General features: G+C 33.7%; 1 protein-coding gene across 1 annotated transcript in view; it reads right to left on the bottom strand.

Annotated features, from left to right (window-relative positions):
- The window catches only part of Fur1 (Furin-like protease 1), a 178,740-nt gene extending 159,757 nt beyond the window's left edge, over nt 1–18,983 (bottom strand). The window contains exon 1 of the mRNA XM_018103174.2: nt 18,362–18,983. The gene's annotated coding sequence lies outside the window, so the exon portion shown is untranslated. The remainder of the gene's footprint in view (nt 1–18,361) is intronic.
- Nucleotides 18,984–19,399: the final 416 nt, after the last annotated feature.

Here is a 19,399-nt window from a genome sequence, read left to right as displayed (position 1 = left end):
CTGTGGATCTGCGGATCGTCTTATCGCGAACATGTAATTTAACTAAATATGGATGCATGAATAAATTCAATGGCATAATGAAGATAAACGCACTAAACCAAGACGCGAGACGTTGCCAAACACAGGCAGTAACAAAAGCCAAAGTCAAAACGGCAAAACAAAGGGCAAACAATGCCATACAATGGCATACCCTTTATTCAAATTTGAATATGTAAAAAATGTGCCAGATTCCATTGCAAACGATGTCGTTCACATATCAACATAACCTGCTATGCGATGTGATCAGATTAAATTATATTAAATCGTATATATCTGATGTAAAGCATGAATGAATTAACTCTGAGTAACTCTCATCGATTTTATGCAATTATGGATTTGCTTAACTTTCTCAACAGAGTCTTATATGTATGTATATCCTCTCTGGCAGCTGCTGCTGCTGGGTATAGAATGAAATAATACTAACAACAAGAAGCAGCAACTGGCTGGCATGCCACAGATTATCGTGGCACGCAGACGCTGGGCAAACTGGCGGCGGCAACTTTTGGCCACGACAAGCTCATTTGAGCTGAAAATCCAAACAAAGGCATATTTAAATGTTTGGCAACATTTCGCGAGGCAGAAGGACAACACGCAGCAGCAGCAGCAGCAGGAGCAGCAGCAGCATCAACTACTTGTAACTGTGTGTGCGGGTGTGTGTATTTGAGTGTGGCTGCAGCAAAACTCCTTTTCGCTGTTAATTTGCCAAACAATTGGCAGATAGCCAAGGCAAACGGCCCGACCTCAAGAGCAACAACAACAACAACAGCAACATCATCTGCAGCAGCAGCAGCAACAACAAAAGGAAGCCAACTAACAAGTCAACCAAAGCATAGCTAGACGGAATGACGACGCGCCCCAAGGCGGTGCCGCATGTTGCAACTGTTGTTGTTGTTGCTGTTGCTATTGCTGTTTCGACTGCTGCTGCTGCTGCTGCTGCTGCTGCGGTTCTTGTTGCAGTTGCATATTTTGGCGTGCACGTTTTGCTTGTTGACTGTTGCCTGTTGTTGGCCAACAAATATGCCAAACAGCCAAGCAGAGGGGCCCGGCCAGAGCCAACCACCAAGCAACTCTTAAGACCAAAAATAACAAAAATGAAACGAGTTGCGCCACATCCCGCAGAATAACAAACATCGCCGAGCGCCAACAACTCCAAAAACTGCAAACTTGATTTACAAAAACAAGCCGGAGCGCGCGCCGAAGGCAACAACTTTGAGGTAACAAACAAGTCGAACTTTTAATGCTCTCACCACAAGACGCACAAAACTCTTGGTTAATTATGTACGCTGAAAGTATTTGCGGTATGCCGGAATGCCAAGCATCTTATTTAACTCAGGCGAAAAAACCTCAAAGAATTCGCTGCAGAATCTCTATGAAGAGAAAACTATAGATAAATATTTATGTATATAATACTAAGAAATAACTACAGTTACACAATTCAGTTTCATTTCACTTTTAACTGTTACTATGAACTATTAGAATTAGAATTAGTGAGAAGCATCGGAGCAGTAGAATTTATGTTGAGCTCTTAGATTAGATATTGTTTGGTAATAAAATCAAAATACGATGATGCTACAGTTTCATTTGCTTGTCGCTCTCTTTTTATCTTTCTTTTGCTCTTTTCTGCTTTTGTCTATCTCTGGCTTTCTTCTTGGCCTCTCAGTCCCCCTGTGGCAGTCACTTGCTCTATCTGCCTTCCATCTGTTCTGTGCTGCTGTTTTATCTTTAATTATGTTCGCTTTTCTGTAGCTCCACATATCTACGCTTTATACACCTCTTTCTCGCTTCTTTCTTTTCATCTATTTCGAACTTTAGTTTGCTTTCCGAAATATTCTTCTTAAAGATCTTTCAATCAATTTATCTCAAAAATATAAATGTTAAGCAAATGCAACTCAATTGTAAACCATATTTTGGATACTGTCATACCCTTTGCCTAGGGTATAATAATAAACGAAGGTACTTCAGAGCCGGCGCTCCAATAAAAAAAAAAAAAAAAAAAAAAGAAATAAGAAACTGGTTCCCTTTGGCTTAATCCGGCATTCTTTTTGGCCAGTTCGTGATTAACTGTGGACAGTTGCAACGGAAGGCCACAGAGGGGAGTATGGGATGGGCAGATGGAAAGAGTTGAATGCGATTCAGCGATCGTCAGAGATTTGCTGCATGTAACTCAATCGCTGGCGCTGATCATTAGGCTTTTATGTTGGCCAGGCCAAGTTAACTGCCCGACCGACTGGCTCGTCTTTCCGTCTGTGCGTCTGCTTAAAAGTCGATTTCAAGTTCAGACAATGCCAGCGCTGATTGATGCGACTCATCACAGAGGCAGAGCGAGAGGCAGATATAGAGAAGTAGAGGTAGAGAATTGGGGCCAAAACCGGGCGCTATTGCATTTTAAACAATGCCAATACGCTGACTCCCAACATGGCTAAGTAGTTGGGTTCCTGTTCAGGAACTTTACGCAATATATGTATGGGTATATATATATATGTATACACTCACACGTACACATAAATTCCGTTTTCTGGCCTTTTGTTCAGCGAGTTTTGTTGCTCTTTTCTGCCAAAACTAATGACTACAATTTTTGGGGCGTTTGCCTGCTGATGGAGATTGATTTTTTGATTTGGTTGGGGCTCTGTTAGGCTTTGTGCCTGGCGCCGCTCTTGTATTATATAGAAACATATATATATATGTATATATGTATATATAAGGACAACCACGATGAATGGCAGAGCTGATTTGATTATTTACTTGCCACAAAAATCAATTTGACGGGCTTTTGGCGTTGCGAGAGCAATTTTTTTGAATTCTATACGTGACTTTTGGCTCGCAAAGGGGATAGAAGTTAAGTTTTGCCTAAGACAAGCGAAACCAGTGTATTATGTGGTTATTGTGGTTAGATAAGTGTGAGGAGCTTTGATGCTGCCAATTGTAGTTTTTAATCAGAAAACTTTAGACAGGCGTCAAAAGTGTGGGAACATTACAAAATGACTGTGGTAAATGTTAAGTTAGAGATGTATAAACATTATTAAGTAATTAGGTAATCAGGCAATCAATAAATTCTTTGCTTTTTTTTTTAGTATATATTGTATATTTATGGAGTAGTAAAAAAAATATACACTTCATCAACATATATTCAAATGAATAGCAAAACAATGCATACAAAGAGCAATATTACACTGTTAAAATAGTTGCAAAAATAAATAACCAAAGGCCAACAACCACAATGGCAAGAAAGTTAATTTCAATAAAAAAAAAACTATGACACATCGCCGGAAGTTCAATAAACCACAGTACAGTCAAAGAAAAATATAGAATTTAAATAAATTAAAATAGCAACAACGCACAGTTAGGAAAACAATGCACATGAGAAGAGATTGTAATGGAGCTATGCTTTTAACAAACTATTTTATTATTATGTATTTATATGTATATATATATATATGTGTGTGTGTGTTTGTTTTTTCGAGCAGCACGTGGAAATTGCGTAGCTTAACGAAAAAGCCACAACAACAAAAAATAAAAACGATATGGAAGATAGGTCGACCCCAGCTATAGAGCATGTAAATCACTCACGCGCAACTGGCAGACAAATTTTGAACACAAGAGCCCAGCCGAAAAAGAAAAAAGTAAACTGGTAAAAATTGTAAAACACAAAAGCCAATGGGCCACTGAGTAAGTGGGGTCAACGGAGCGGGTCAGTGCAGAGCAGCCACGTTCAAGCGTTGCCCATTTCGACGGAGGAGGATGCAACGCAACACCAATGGCCAAACGGTTTCGGCATCGACTAAGCGCCTTATGACTTATTCATATTTCTGTGTAATTCTGTTGATGCATACAAATTAATGACACTTTAATTAGGCGGCAACAACGTCCGCCGCAGCGAATGCAACAATAACAGCCGCAAAGCGCAATTTTATAAAGCAACATGATCAACATTAATTAAATGCCGCAGCGCAACTGTTTAACAATGGGTACTTAGTGAAGGAGTCAAAGTCGAATATTGCATGTCCTCAAAAAAAAAGCTACAGAATATATGTATGTATTTCTGTATTACAATTATTATTATTAAAATTGAATTCCACAAGAAATTTCAATTAAATATATTGTTGTAGATTTTATTTATTTATTTATTTATTTTAATTATTATTATTATTTTTTTTTTTAATAAAAAGTGTTTCTCAATTTTATTCAAACAAAATATTAATATTATTAAATTTGGAATTTACAACAAATTTTAATTAATTCTACAAGATATTTCAATTAAATATATTGTTGTAAATTTTATTTATTTATTTATTTATTTATTTTTATTATTATTATTATTATTATTTATTTTTTTTTTTTAAATTAAAAGCCTTATCAAATTTTAATTATGTTATGTTATATAAAACGTTTCTAAATTGTTTCTCGATTTTATTCAAACAAAATACTAATATTATTAAAATTGGAATATACAACAAATTTTAATTTAAACTTTTATATTTGAAGCCTAAGCTCCTATGCAGTACTATGAGTTCTGCTTAAATCCAGTTACCTGCCAAAGTGACCTAATTAAACACCTATCTCAATATGCAATAGAGCATTAAAGTGTTAAATATAAATGAAAACAAAAAAGCGCACAGAGTGTCAAAAGACATGTCAACTGCAAGCAACAGCAAAAAGGCTGAACCCAAAAATGTTGCAACTGCCAAGCTAGAGATGGGTGCGTGTCGTGACTATGATGGCATTGTGTACGATATACTTGAGTTTAAATTATAAAATTTGTTTATAAATTATTGTAATATATGTACATCGTGACATAAAAATATCGTGAACAATTCATGGCTAGATTTTTTATTTCCGCCGCAAGTTTTTATTTGATTAATAATCATATTGGTATCATAACACGCTCTCATCTCTATGTCATGGATTTTTTTTACATTGGGGGCTGACAACTCTGTTGCAGCTGCAAGTGCAAGGGAATGGGTGAAAATGTCATGAAAACTGCAGTAAACTTCAATTTTTTATCGACACACACAAATATATATATATATATATTTATACACTCACACATATATATATATATATGTATTTACCACTTTTTTGCTCTTTATGCTTTTGACGATGATGAGAGAAACGACAAAGCGCAGCTTCTTTTCATTTTTTTGCACTCTACATCCAATGAATGTGCCTTAATAGAGCAAAATGTTTTTTGCACGTATATTTAATAGCTAGAAGATGACGTCTGTATATACACATTGAAAGTAGTCTAGCCTATTGCTAATAATAATTGATAAGAGTAGAAGAAAGTGCTATATAATTATTATAAATATAAATATTAGTGTACATCATTTATCTAGCATATCATTCTTAAGCCTTATCAAGCGAATATATTCTTGAGCAGCATAATGAAATAATTCGGCAATCTACATCTCTATCAATCTCAGTCTGGCTCTCTATCTCTTTCTCTGTCTGGTTTGCTTAAGAAAGCCAAAGAATCAAGAAGAGCTACAGAAGATCTTTTTTGTTTATATATATGTATATGCAGCATATATATATATATATATATATATATATATATATATATATATATATATATATATATATATATATATATATATATATAAATATATAAATATATATATAAGTAAAACAATGCTAGAATACTTGAAGCAGGAGGGAGTTCTCCCATTGGTCACTTAAGACTCAACTCCAACGACTCTACCTGTCTCTCAACATTTGAGCGCACTTTAGCGTTTGAATAAACGTTGCCCTATATAAAGGGCAGAGGCTGCAGCATTTCTTCAGTAGGTGGAGGTCAGTAGGGCAGTGCAGTACAAGGATTTGAAGTGTCTGATCGGTCAGCTGAGCAGTGCAAACATACAGGAAATACTAGAAGGAAATACTTGGAGGAAATGCTTAGAGGAAATTCTTGGGGGAAATTCTTGGAGGAAATTTTTAGAAGAAATACTTAGGAGGAACTACTTTAAAAAAAGACTTGGAGGAAATACTTAGAGGAAAAGCCTGTACATACTCATATAAAACAAATATAATGTTTTGATTACATTATCAGTTTTTATTCGTCAAGTTGTAGGGTATTTTGTAAACGAAGAAACTTGGACAGAAGACTCTTACTTTTTTTTTTCATAAACAGGCATCAAATGCAAGTCAAGTTGTGCGAAGCTGCTCTTTTTCAACTTCAACTGCGACTGTAAATACGGCTGCGACTTTATCATTGCGGCACATTATCGTTTATTATAATCGACAAGTTTGAAGTTATCACATTAATATCCCGGCGTTTTTATGGCAACCTATCAATGACCGAGGCAAAATGCCTATTATAAATACATAAATGGCTTAAGGGAAACCAACGGATCGTGGGCTATAAAAAGGCAGTTCTATAAAATAAATAGACAATATTAAGAGCTCAACTTCAACTTTTGTTTATGCTGAAAGATTTGAAATTAAGTAAAATGTTAATTACGGTTTTAATATTTCCTCTCGAAGTTATTTGAACTTATTAACGGCTAATATTTATTTAATTATAGAAATTGACTGTAATTTACATTTCAGTTGGTTCTCTGTATGTCTGAATGCTGAATGCTAATCCACAAAAGTTCTGAAACATTAGATATAATTAAATTCTAATTTTGTTTAATTCTCATTTACAATTTCGAATGGTAAAACTCTTATTTAAAAGTAGAGAAGCAATTATATATACAGAAGCAAACTTGCTGCTATAATTAAATGGAAAGTCACATGAATACTCGTTAAACCAACTAACTAAATCACTAACTTGTCAAAATGAATCAAGAATGAACAGCTGTGTTAACTAATCCAAAAGGTAATTAAAAGTAATTAGCCGTAGCACTTAATGCACTCATTGATTGAAAACAATTTAGGTTTCTTTTTTTTTACTTTTCTTGTTTGTTTTAAGTGCAAAACATCGAAAAACTGTTGAAGTACACAGACATCCGACTATATCCCCAATTGTGCCATATTTCAACTATTTTTAAACGACTGACACATGCAGTGAACACAATTTGTCTTAGTCATCAACGCACTCTGGCTTTAGCCGTAATACGAAAAGAAATCGACTCATTGAAGAACTTGAGAGTCGTGACGGACGTTCTTCCTCTTCTCTCTCAGATCTCGGAATAGGCCTTACAATGCGCATTTTTCAAGTTTATTATGTGAACATTTATCATTGCATTGAGTTCAAACAAAATGCAACTAAATAAATTGAAATTCATTCAAGTAGTTTAGAACTAAAAAAGAAATATATACATATATAAAATCGTAATGCTGAAGGGGAAATACCCTGCACTGACAATTATTGCCAAATTTAAATATGTAAAAATTTGTCTAGATAGATTTTGGATAGCATATATATTAATATGCTCTTAATATTAGACTCTTTTCCTTATATACATATATATATTCATTTATACAGGACAGTATTTTTTATTAAAACTACTCTCCACATTATCAATCAGATACGAACCGTATATCTATTAATTAATTATTCCTTATTCGAAACAGAAATGTCTTATGAAGCAAACAAGTTGTATATACCATAAACATTTCTAGAAAATATTAAAAAATAGATATATATCATATGTTATATATAATACACATATATTCAATTTAAACAGAATCATATAACGATAGCACACTACATTTATAGTGTATATAAATATATAAAAACCACAAAAATGTTGCACCACAAAACAAAATAGAAATCAAAGTTCAGGTTTTTCTATTGAATCCATTTCATTTTATATATATTTTTTCAATAATATTGCGAATGCTGTGCTCCGTCTGAGGCGAGGGAGAAACCTGGGCGGAGTCTTTCTGATTGTGTACAGCAACAAAATCAATGTAAACAAATCGCGTGCGCACTCAACAACAACAGCAACAACAAGAACAACAACAACAACAACTGAGGTGTGCCTGTATATGGGTGTAAGAATAGACTAAGGATAAGTTAGGGTAGAATGCAGGGCGTTGGTTTGATTTCGCTATACATATATGTACATATATAGATATATATTCTCTCTCTATATATATATATATACGTACGATATGTAAGCGAAAACTAAGAACAATGTCATGCAATCAACTTTAGGCCAAGTGCAGTCAGCCAAAAACAAAAAAAAAAAAAAAAAGTGCATAGGCAACAACAATTCACAAAACTAAAAGCAACAAAAATTGTTAAAATGAAGCAAACGCAGGATAGTCCAAGGGGTAAACGGCTGCAAAATCAAGCTAAAAAGCATAATGAACAAGTAAGAAGACTCTAGTCGAGACTGCTCGACTAGGTGATACCCTGAACCCTCCAAGCTGATATTCTTATCATTCTGCACTTCTTTTATGCACGCACACATACATACACATGCATCCACCCTCACGCGCCCGCGCTCTGCTAACTGCGCAGTAAGCAGCGACTGCGCTTGGGCTGCGCTGCAGTGTGGGCAATAGTATGAGAATTTACTTGGTGAATAACTTCGTTTGTAAACATACGATCTTAATGAAATTTTCAGGGCGTAATTATATGGTCAAAATGTGTGTACATTCCAAAGCACAAGTCTCTAGTACTTGAAATACGTTTTTTGCAAATTGGGGGCGAAAGGGGCGTGGTAACCAAAATCTGTTGATTACAAAATGTTTGTATTCATCATATATATATACACAGTAAATCTGAAGTCTCTATGTCTAATAGTGCTCCAATGAGGCTCAAAAAACAAAATCAATTTTTCGATTATTCTCGATAAAAAAGTTATCGGATGAGTTATCGAAAAAATAAAGCAAACTCGTACTGCGTATGGTATACACGAGTATGCACACAAAATTTCAGCTCTCTAGCTCTTATATCTTCTGAGATCTCGGCGTTCATACGGACGGACGGACGGACAGACGGACAGGGCTATATCGACTCAGCTCGTCGTGCTGATCAAGAATATATATACTTTATGGGGTCTGCGATGATTCCTTCTGCCTGTTACATACTTTTACACAAAAACATTATACCCTGATTTCCCATTTTCAATGGGTTCAGGGTATAAAAATGTTCGTTGAGTGCTTTTCTCTGGATATATATACATACATATATATATTTTTATATATGTGTGTGTATGTGCGTTCTTTTCTCATTTTTTTATTTTGTGAACGTCATAAGGTGCACAATTTATTGTTGCAAGTTGCACTTTTTCCACATTTTGTGTGCTATAAATTTTATCGAATTTCTTCTCATTTTATTTTTCCAGAACTTTGTATCGATTTAAGTTGAGAGTTTAATATGTAAAAGCTTTCGTCTTTTTGCCAGTTTGTTTATCTGCCTCTCATTATGCAAGCAAGCTTCATTCATACAAATTTCTGGGAAGCTGTTGTCTGCTGAACTGTGGAAATTATTCAAATCGAAGTAGAGCAAAAAAAAAAAACGAAAGATCAATGAATTCCATCTTTTCAATTGATAAATAGACTGAGCATATATACAAATATTATATTTTAAAGAGAATTCCTTAGCAAATGATTCACGGCAGCTGTAAATCAGAAAATTTTATTATAATAAAATGGGTTGGTTTATCGATTATTAGGTAAACAATCGAAAGGCTATTCTATTTCTCTGAATCAGTTCTACATTGGAAAAGCCAGCATAAAATAATATGAATTAGATTTAACATTATTTTATTTCTTTAGTATTAATTTAAAATAGTTTTATCGATAAAATTGATCGCTACATTTATGTAAGAATACTTGATATTTCATATACTTCAAGAGTTAAAAGCTTAGGCGCTTTGTACTACTGGAAATTAAGTTTAAAAAAAATCGTCTTTGATAGTTTAATGAGTTATCGATATTTCTATGACATTGTCTTTGTGTTTTACATATCGATGGCAACCTTCGACTATTTGTGCGATTGCATATGCAATTCGAAATATTGATTACAATAATTTTCTTGATAAACTAGTTATTAAGCCATTGCAACTAGTTAATAATACCAATACGAATGCATTTCACGATATCATCGCCTAGCGTCTTTTATAGTATCTCAATATTGAAATGCATTGAAGCGGCACATGAAATTTTTGCCACTTGGCACAAAGTAATTCGATTACATTTGCCATGCCAGTAGGCCACATGATTAATTACACGGCATAATAAACGTGCTGTAAGAGTGCGTCTATGTGTTCGTGTGTGCGTATGTGCATGTATACATATATACGTACATCTGGCGGCTTTACAAACAGAGATACAATTTCAATGTTCTGCACTCGGTTTCACGTACAGCTTTTTAGACCATTTTTACTTTCTCTGCTGTTGTCAATCGAGTTACAGTTTTTTTCTTGTTTACCGATATTTTTCCTTTGATACCCTGTACTTGACAAAGTTAGTGAAGTATATTCGTTACACAGCTATGTATCAAATTCTAATATTTGCTTTTTTTTAGTTTTTTTTTCAATATTTGAATATAAAATAATTTTTGGTCAGCTGAAATACATTTAAATATTTTTTCGACCGATAAAATAACGATATACAAATTAAAAATATAATTAAACTAGTTTGTTCATTACTTCAGCAGGAAAAGTCACAGAACAAGCAGCTATAGGGTATCCGCTAGTCAATCACTCTTGCATTTTTAGCTATGCACTCGCACAGATTGCTAAAAACTTTGTGTTTTGCTTTTTTAGTGCACTCTTCCATAGATATATTTCTTTATTTTTCATTTTTGTTGGATGAGCCGCCATCTAATTTAAGGTATGAGCACTCAGATGTGTGTCGGTTTTGTGGTTTATTGGCTATGGATTTAGCACAAACACACACACAGACACAAGCACACTAACACACACACACACAGACAGAGCAGAATTCAATGTTGTTCCCATAAATGCGCCGCATTGCAATTTTATATACATTTTTGTTTTTTTTTTTCTTTCAATTTTTTGCTCTTTGTTCGGCAAGTGAATTGACTAACGGGTCAAGGTTGACAGAGCGCGCAATTCTTTTATTTATAAAACCACATGACGCACATACATATCTTATATACATATACTCATATATGTATATACAAACATGTATATATGTATGTGTGTGTGTGCGTGCTGCTGCTGCTGCTGCTGCACGTTCTTTTTGCGGAAACTCTGTGAACTTACATGGCATTTTAAGCCAGTTGCCAAAAAGCAGGGAACAGCAAATATTAACTATGACATTTATGACACACTTTTCTTACTTGGCTGCAAAAATTACATAGAACTTGCAAGCAACTAACTGAAACAAGAAGAAGATGACGAAGAACACAACGGAGACACAAACAATAACAACAACAACAACAATTGCTGCAACTCAACAGAGTGCAAACAACAACAATTTATTGTCACGTGCCAAAAAGTACATACAGCATATAAAGCAGTGTATAACTTTGCCAAACAAGCAAAGCGAGTGCAAAGCAAGTGAAAGAAGTCTATATATATTGTATCTGTTGAGCCAAGTATAGCCGAATGTCGATATACGCTTACAAAACAAAATGTGAACAAATGTTTGAAGTATTAACTGTAAGAAATATTATGACATGATTTTGTACGAAATATCGATAACATATTCGATCAACTTTTAAAACGATATTAGAGTCAATAATTGAACGATAAATATTGAGCAATACAATACGTACTGAATATAGCTGAATAGGTGATTAAATCTTATATTTTTAAGGGAAATAAATTCATCTTGAGTAATTTAGATAATCAATTTTAAATCAAATGTTCCAAATGGTAAATCAATTTTTGTTATAAATCGATTGTGAGTCACTTTAATCGATAAGTTTCGATTTTTAGTTATTTTCTAGCTTCGAGGAAATAAAAACAGACAATTTTAAAGAAATTTTCTTAAAGAATGTTAGCTAAATTGAAATGATAAACTAGTGCAGATAGTACTAAGTACTAAGCTATACTATAATACTATATAGCATATACTATAATACTCTATAGTATATACTATAATACTATATACTATAATATTATATTCTATATACTATATTCTATAGTTCTATAGCTAATCATTCTTATTTTCTTAAGACCCCTAATGAACTTCCATTTAAAACGATTGGAAATATATTGAAACCATTTACATACCCATTAGATAGAGTATTAACGCAAATACAATGACAACTTTTTGGCATTGCTTTCAAAAGTTACTCACCGAAAAAAAAAAAAAAAAATACAACAAACATAAACACACACACACACACACGCACACACATACAAGCACACAAGCACACAAGCCAAACGAAGATGTCACAGTGAATGCCATAAATTTTGTGATATCACATAAAGATTTACCCGCTCACCCCCCCAGCTCATTGGACTCCCAACTCCATTCGACGCTTTAAAGTTTGCATTGTTCATATTTGCATATGAAATCAAGTGTTAAAATGCAGAAGCTCAAGTATTTCTTTGAAAAGTAATTGAGTGGCGAGCTGAGAAGGGCAGACAGACAGCTGTGGCTCATGTGCATTTGCCTCGAATAAAATAACTATATAAATAACTACATATATAAACATATACAAATAAATAAATATAAATTCATATACATTATTGTAATATATTTACATATTTTCCGTATTTATTCTGTATTTAAAATGGCCCAGCTATATCATTTACTATTTTTATCAAGTATATATATTTTATATAACTTTTATGTTATCATTTATAGCTTGATAGCTGCCAAAAATGTTTTTGCATGAAATATATTTTTGCCTGCTTTCGATGCATTCTACAAAGTTCCTTTTGCTTGAACAGTTTGCCAGCATTGATAACAATCTGAAGCAGTGTTGAAAAGTGCCAGAAGGAAAAAGAACTAAGTGTATATTAGAAAAGAATTTTGCACAACTCAAATTTCGATAAATAACAGTTAAATTATATATAACGAATATTTGATTGAGATTTGTATATTAAGATAAATTAAATAGGTATACATAGAAAGACCCTAACATATATTGAGGGTTATACGAACTATATATAATGCTGCTTTGGTTCAAGTATTAACTCATCCATATAAACTATTTGCAAGTGTTGCACATTTTAAACAACATTTATAATTTTATTGAGTGTACTCGTTAGTAGTACTAAGCCGATTACTTAAGTGAAGGGTTTAAATAACCCAGAGGCTCAATTTTAACACACATGCTTAATTAATTAATAGCTTATGCAACAGTTATACTTATATTTATAACATTATCTGTCTTATGAAACAAACACATTATGATTTCAACTCAATCGATAATCCCTAATAACTTCCGCTTTGAAGACAGATTACCAAATATGCAAAGACATGCACACATATACACATACACATATGCATATATGTATGTATGTCAAAGATTCAGCATAATGAAAATTCTGTTAAACTGCTGGTCGAGAAAGTAAAGAAAAAAGTTACCAAAGTTCACAATTGAAACAAAAGAAACGCAAAATCTGCAATATCCGTTAATTTGTTTGAGGCGAACTTTTTCTTTTTGGATTTCCTGTGTTTCTCATCTTTGGCAAAGTTCTCCTTTGCGAAAGAAAGACTAAAGAAATTGCTGTGCAGACAGTTGAAAATGTCTCGCGAGAAGCGAGAAGCGAAAAGTAACGAGAATCTAGACTGCAGCTATCTAAATACATGCGAGTGCGCGTCTGTGTATGTATGTGTGTGTTTGGTATGTGCATAGCTTGTTCCGTTTTTGGGAACTGCCAAAGACAAACAATGGCAATGTCAGACAGTTTTTCCGGCATTTCCCTCGCTTTGCCATGCGCCGCACGTCGAGGGCAGCTCAAAGAAAAACGCCGACAAGATGCTGAAAAACTGAGCGATGGGCTTGCCATGAGGGTTGTGGGCGGTATTTTGGGTAAATTGGAAAAATACAAAAAGAAAAAAAATCTCACACACACACACACATATGTACATACACATTTCTAGTAATTTGCCGTCTGGCTGAGAAGAGGACGTGAAACGAGCTAATGCTAAGCTGAGTTGTTGTTCTTTGTCAATGTCGCGAGCGTGTCGCATTTGCCAGCGAAATAGGCAGAAACTACGGCCAAATGAATTGGCCTAACTTTAAAATGAAACAAACATACATATATACATATATATCTACATACATATATCTCCAGCAGATCTGCACATACTACGACAAATTCCTATTTACATTTGCCTTATTCGCTTCCTCTTGCCTGACTGGATTCCATTTAGTTGGCAATGCGCCAACAAAGTCAAGAAAAATAAGGAAAACCGTATACGCCCCGAGGCACGCCCAATTTTAACTGCAATATCAGCGCAGAGTCACGCCCCAAGCCTGGCCACATTGAGTTAACAGCAAAGCTAATCCTATGGCACTCGCTCGTCATTTGAAATTTGCGCTCTTCGCTTTCCATTTTCGACAAAGTTCCAGCAACTTGACCCCCCGAAAACCTTTGCTATACCCCATTCACATCAAACTTCCAGCAAAAGTAGATTTCAAATAAAAATAACGCAGATAACATAAATAAAATGCGTTCTAAAAAGCTTGGGCTATATATACTTCACGCCTAGGCCACATCTGAAAAAATTGCCCATTTACATTGGCGAAGAAGGTACAAAGAGGAACAGAAAAGATTAGAAAGCGATAACAGTCAAGAGAGCAAATGCAAAAGGGAACTAAAAAATTGCATAATTGAGTAGTAAAAGGGGAGAGATAAATATTTACGAACGATAAACAAAATAAAAGAAAAATCAACAAAAATCTTAAATAGAAATAGAGGAGAAGGAAGAGGAAGAGGAAAGCAATCAAACTGTATTTAAAAGCTATACTTAAGAGTTCAACGTTCAGCATACATTGGTATATTAGACGGAGATATGTACGTATGTATATATATATAAACATTTACGAATATAAAGCAAAGACAAATAAGAATAAAGAAGTACGCTACATTGGAATACAGAGAGGGCAACAAATATTTGTTCCATTAAATTAATTTCATTAACACAATGCTAAACTTAAAAACTATGAGAAATATAAGCACTCCGATTAACATTTATACACATATACATACATATACATACATACATTTATCTAAGAGTAAATCCACATACAAGGCGGATATAGTAGTTGAATGACCAACAACAAATTGTGTATACAATTAATTAATTAATTGATTGTCAAGATAAATCAATTACAATTGAGTGTACATAGAGTAAACACATACATATGTACATACATACATATATTTAAGAGCACACATAAACATATTTTCAAATAATGCCAAAGTTCGCTTGAGCTCATCTATGAAGTGAATAAATTCTCGTATAGTTAAACAGCAAACGAATTGAATATATTATTATTGCCAGTTTTGTAAATAAGTAAACTTATGAATAAGTGCAAAACTGATGTGAAAGCTAAAATCAAATAAACATTTTTTTGAAATCAAATAAAAATAAACAAAAATTCCTTAGCAAAATTTCCAGCTCGAAAGCGTGCGAAAAAGTATCTTATTTTGTTTACGAATTTTTTCCACGATTCTTTTGTGAGGGCGTGTGAAACATATGATCTTTGTTTATATATGTATATATTTATACAGCAAACCTTCTCTATTTTTGTTGTTGCTTTTAATGTCCAGGTTATGCCAAAAAAGCATATGCTTTTTGCCTTCACATTTCACTGAACACTAACTCGCGTATACTATATCTAAATTTAGCTTTCTCGGTTTAGTGAGCGATCGCTTATTGTTCGATGGGCTAAACATAAATAGAGCCATGCTTTCTTTATAAAACCAACAAATTTGAGCAAACTGTTTGCTAAAGATCTTGAGATATAGGTCAGAAAAACTTTCAAAAATAATGAAAGAGATTCATTGACAGAATAACTGTATAAGTAAACTCTTTTAAATGTGTTGTCATTCATTATATATAAATATATTATATATGCTTTTATGAGCAAAAATATAAGAATAAATATGTGTATAGAAATAATTTGGAAGATAGTATATATTTTATGAAACTTCTGGAGTACTACTACATAACTGTATACTGTATGCTGCTGAATATATTCATACACCCACCCACTGTATTAATAGAATTATTAGGATTATTTTTTTGCCTTTTACTTTTTGCACATACAGTCGCACACACACATGTGAATGTATATATATACATACTATATATTTTTTGTGGCTGGCTATTTTTGGCTATTCGCGTTGAGGCACAATGTGTTTAATATGCTTATAATTGGAAATGATTTATGTACACAAGCTACTGCTAATGCTATGGTGTGAAGGGCCCACACATAGGCCTTAGGGGTCTCATGCAGACCTTAGACCTTCCATTGCGGTCGGTCGGACGCCAAAGTACTCAATGTAAAAGATGAATAATTTCTGTTATGTTTTCATTTATTTCGTATTTCGTTTGTGTGGGGGAGTAAATATATGACTGTATGTATGTGTGTGACGTGCATGTGCGATTCCCCTTCGAAATAAATAAACCAAAAAGCTTCTTGAGGCTAACAAATTTGTTGTCCATCTGTATTATACAAATACATATAGATATATGTATGTACATATACTACAAGCTGTCTACAACTTAATAAAAGTCTTGTTAATGCCAACAATTTTATATTTCTAAAAGGTTTAATCGGTCATTCAGTTCTCAATATAAAATTTAATGTGAACTCTTTTATTCATTTGCCCAACAAATTCTTTTTTTTTTATATATATTTTTAATTTTTATAATTGTTTATAATTGCTTTAATACGTTTTTAACGCAATAATCAAATAATTGTTTAGTAATTACATATTTAACACCATTTTTCTGTACATTCAACCAACAGTAATCGATCAGAATCTGTTGACCATGCTAAGCTATCATTTAAAGTTATAATTAAATATTATAAATATAATATTTGATATAATTACGCTATAGAAATGTGCTAATCCCTTTCGCATTTCTTCTTATAAACTTAAGTCTTATTGAGAATGCTAAAAACATAATCTAGATAGTAAACAGCTATCAAATTTCCTGGAAATCGTCCACTTTTAATTATAAAATAAAAAACTATATATACTCAAACCGAATCAATTTTCTTATAGCAAAAAGTTGTTATTGACGTCAAGCAAAATGCCCAACATAAAGCAGATGCAAACAAAATGAAAATCAAAACAAACAATTATATTCCAGAAAGTGAGAAAATTCCAAAACTAAATTGAGAGCAAAACCGAATTAAAAACAGAACAAAAATACTAAATATTGCCAAGACTAAAAAAAGTTAAGCAAATCAGGCGCTGAAAATAAGCTTTAAATAATCCATTAACAAAGTTTAACGGCCTTGGCAACAGCACAAAAAAGAATGCAAAATGAGAACAACAAATTTTTTAAATTATACAAAATGTGGAATAAACAATAAAGCGAAAGACAGAAAATCAAATTGAACTTTTAATAGGCGCTCACAACAGGCAACGCAAGCCACAGAGAGACAGAAAATCAGAAATCAGATTAATAATTGCTGAGAGCAAATAAAACATAATTAAGACAAAGCAAACGGGGAAAAAAAAGAATAACAAAAACATTGTACACGCACAGAAGCGTAGAAAAGAAATCTAAAAGTAAACTATGAGCACCAACTACCTGTGCAGCAACAAAAACAAAAACAACAATAACAGCATAAAAAGTAGAAGAGCGCGTTGTGAGAGCAGCAGGAAGACAAAATGTAGCGTAGCTGTAGGAGAGTGAGAGAGCAAAACCGGTATCACAAACAAACAAACAAAGCGAACGAAGACAACACCAAATAACACGGGCATGCTTGCATGCCTACATTGTCTTTGTGTGTGTGCGTATAAGAAAATGTAGCTTCGCATAAAAAATCAAAAACACACTCATACACACACACACACACACACACACACACACACACACACACACACACACACACACAGAAAATAAGCAACGGCAAAAATGCAACAATGGGAAGAGAGACAAACGCAAAGGCTACAGAAAATGTGCATGCTGACAGGTTCAAAAGCAAAACAGGAGACGAAAATGAAATGAAACGAAAAACGGGAGCTGAATTATCGCCGCCGTCGGTGCGCGTTGCATGCAACAAGCTGCAGCAGCGTATTTTTACACATTAGCAAATATTTGAATCATTTTTAGCCTCGTCGACGGCGACCGCATTTTGTGTTATTTGGCAAAAGTAAAAGCAAAACAAAAACAAAAACGCGCGCGCGCTCTCTTACACCCACACAGACACACATACACGTGAGAACAGCACGCACAAAACGGTACTTTCATCATTTGTGATTTCCACAACATATTATATACATACATATAGAATTTTTGTATTACTCACCTTTAAACTGTAAATGGTTGCTTAATAGTTGTTTGCACCTTGCAACAAAATTATTTGTGTTTATGCTGAAATATTTATTTGAACATATACATGTATGAATGTATATTTGTATATTTCACTAGATTGCGGAATGGGCTAAGTAACAACAACATTTAACATCACAAACACATGCTCGGTCACACACACTCGCACACATACGCCAATGCACACGCACGCCTACACCAATGGTAATAACAGCACTTGTGTGCACTTTGTGCTTCTTTTTTTCGTGGACTTTCGGAATGGCGCTTAGATTTTGGATTTCTGTGTATGCGGGCACTGATGTTGTTATTGTGGTTGTTAAACAATAGCAAATTGTTGTTATTAGCAGCGCGGCATTCGTTATAAAAATGCTTTATATTTGCAATCACGTATGAAATTTCATACATATGCGTAACGGTTAATTGCTTTAATAGCTAATCATCATCAATGATTTTCGGCTGATTATTTAAAAAATTATTTTACACTTAATCATTATTTACGAACACATAAACAACGTAGCGAAAATACCAGCGGCGAACGAAGCGACGCAGTGACGCGACGATACGCACGGACAAGAGAAGTATTACTGGCGGAAAACACTGTTAACTTTTCTTATAAGAGCGCGCCAATAACAGCATAGAGATGAACGCGTGTGCCAACGTGGCACGAAGTCGCTCCATACGACATAAATAATTTTATATCAACTTTTTTTTTTTAAGCTTTTATCATACAAAATGCTGCGCATTGATGTACCATAATATTTAATCAATATAATTGCCAGGCTCAAGTAAAGAAATGTGACCATTATATATGTACTTCTAGCTGTTATGTCGTGAGTCAAAATCGATCACGAGAGCATCACACAACTACCAACTGTTAAATCAAATTCGGTTATTTAACAGAGAGATTTCAGCAAGAGATGCGCAACTGGCGTAAAAGGCTTTTTAGCTTGATATTTAAGATTTATTGGAAGGCCAAAGATATTTAATTTCTTAAGCTGAAATTAACAATATTCTC

The sequence above is a fragment of the Drosophila navojoa genome, chromosome 2 (assembly GCF_054131105.1).
Source record: "Drosophila navojoa isolate 15081-1374.11 chromosome 2, UAZ_NAV_1.0, whole genome shotgun sequence".
Taxonomy (NCBI): Eukaryota; Metazoa; Arthropoda; class Insecta; order Diptera; family Drosophilidae; genus Drosophila; species Drosophila navojoa.
The sequence above is the reverse complement of the archived record's forward strand: the minus strand, read 5'-3'. Positions and strand labels throughout refer to the sequence as shown.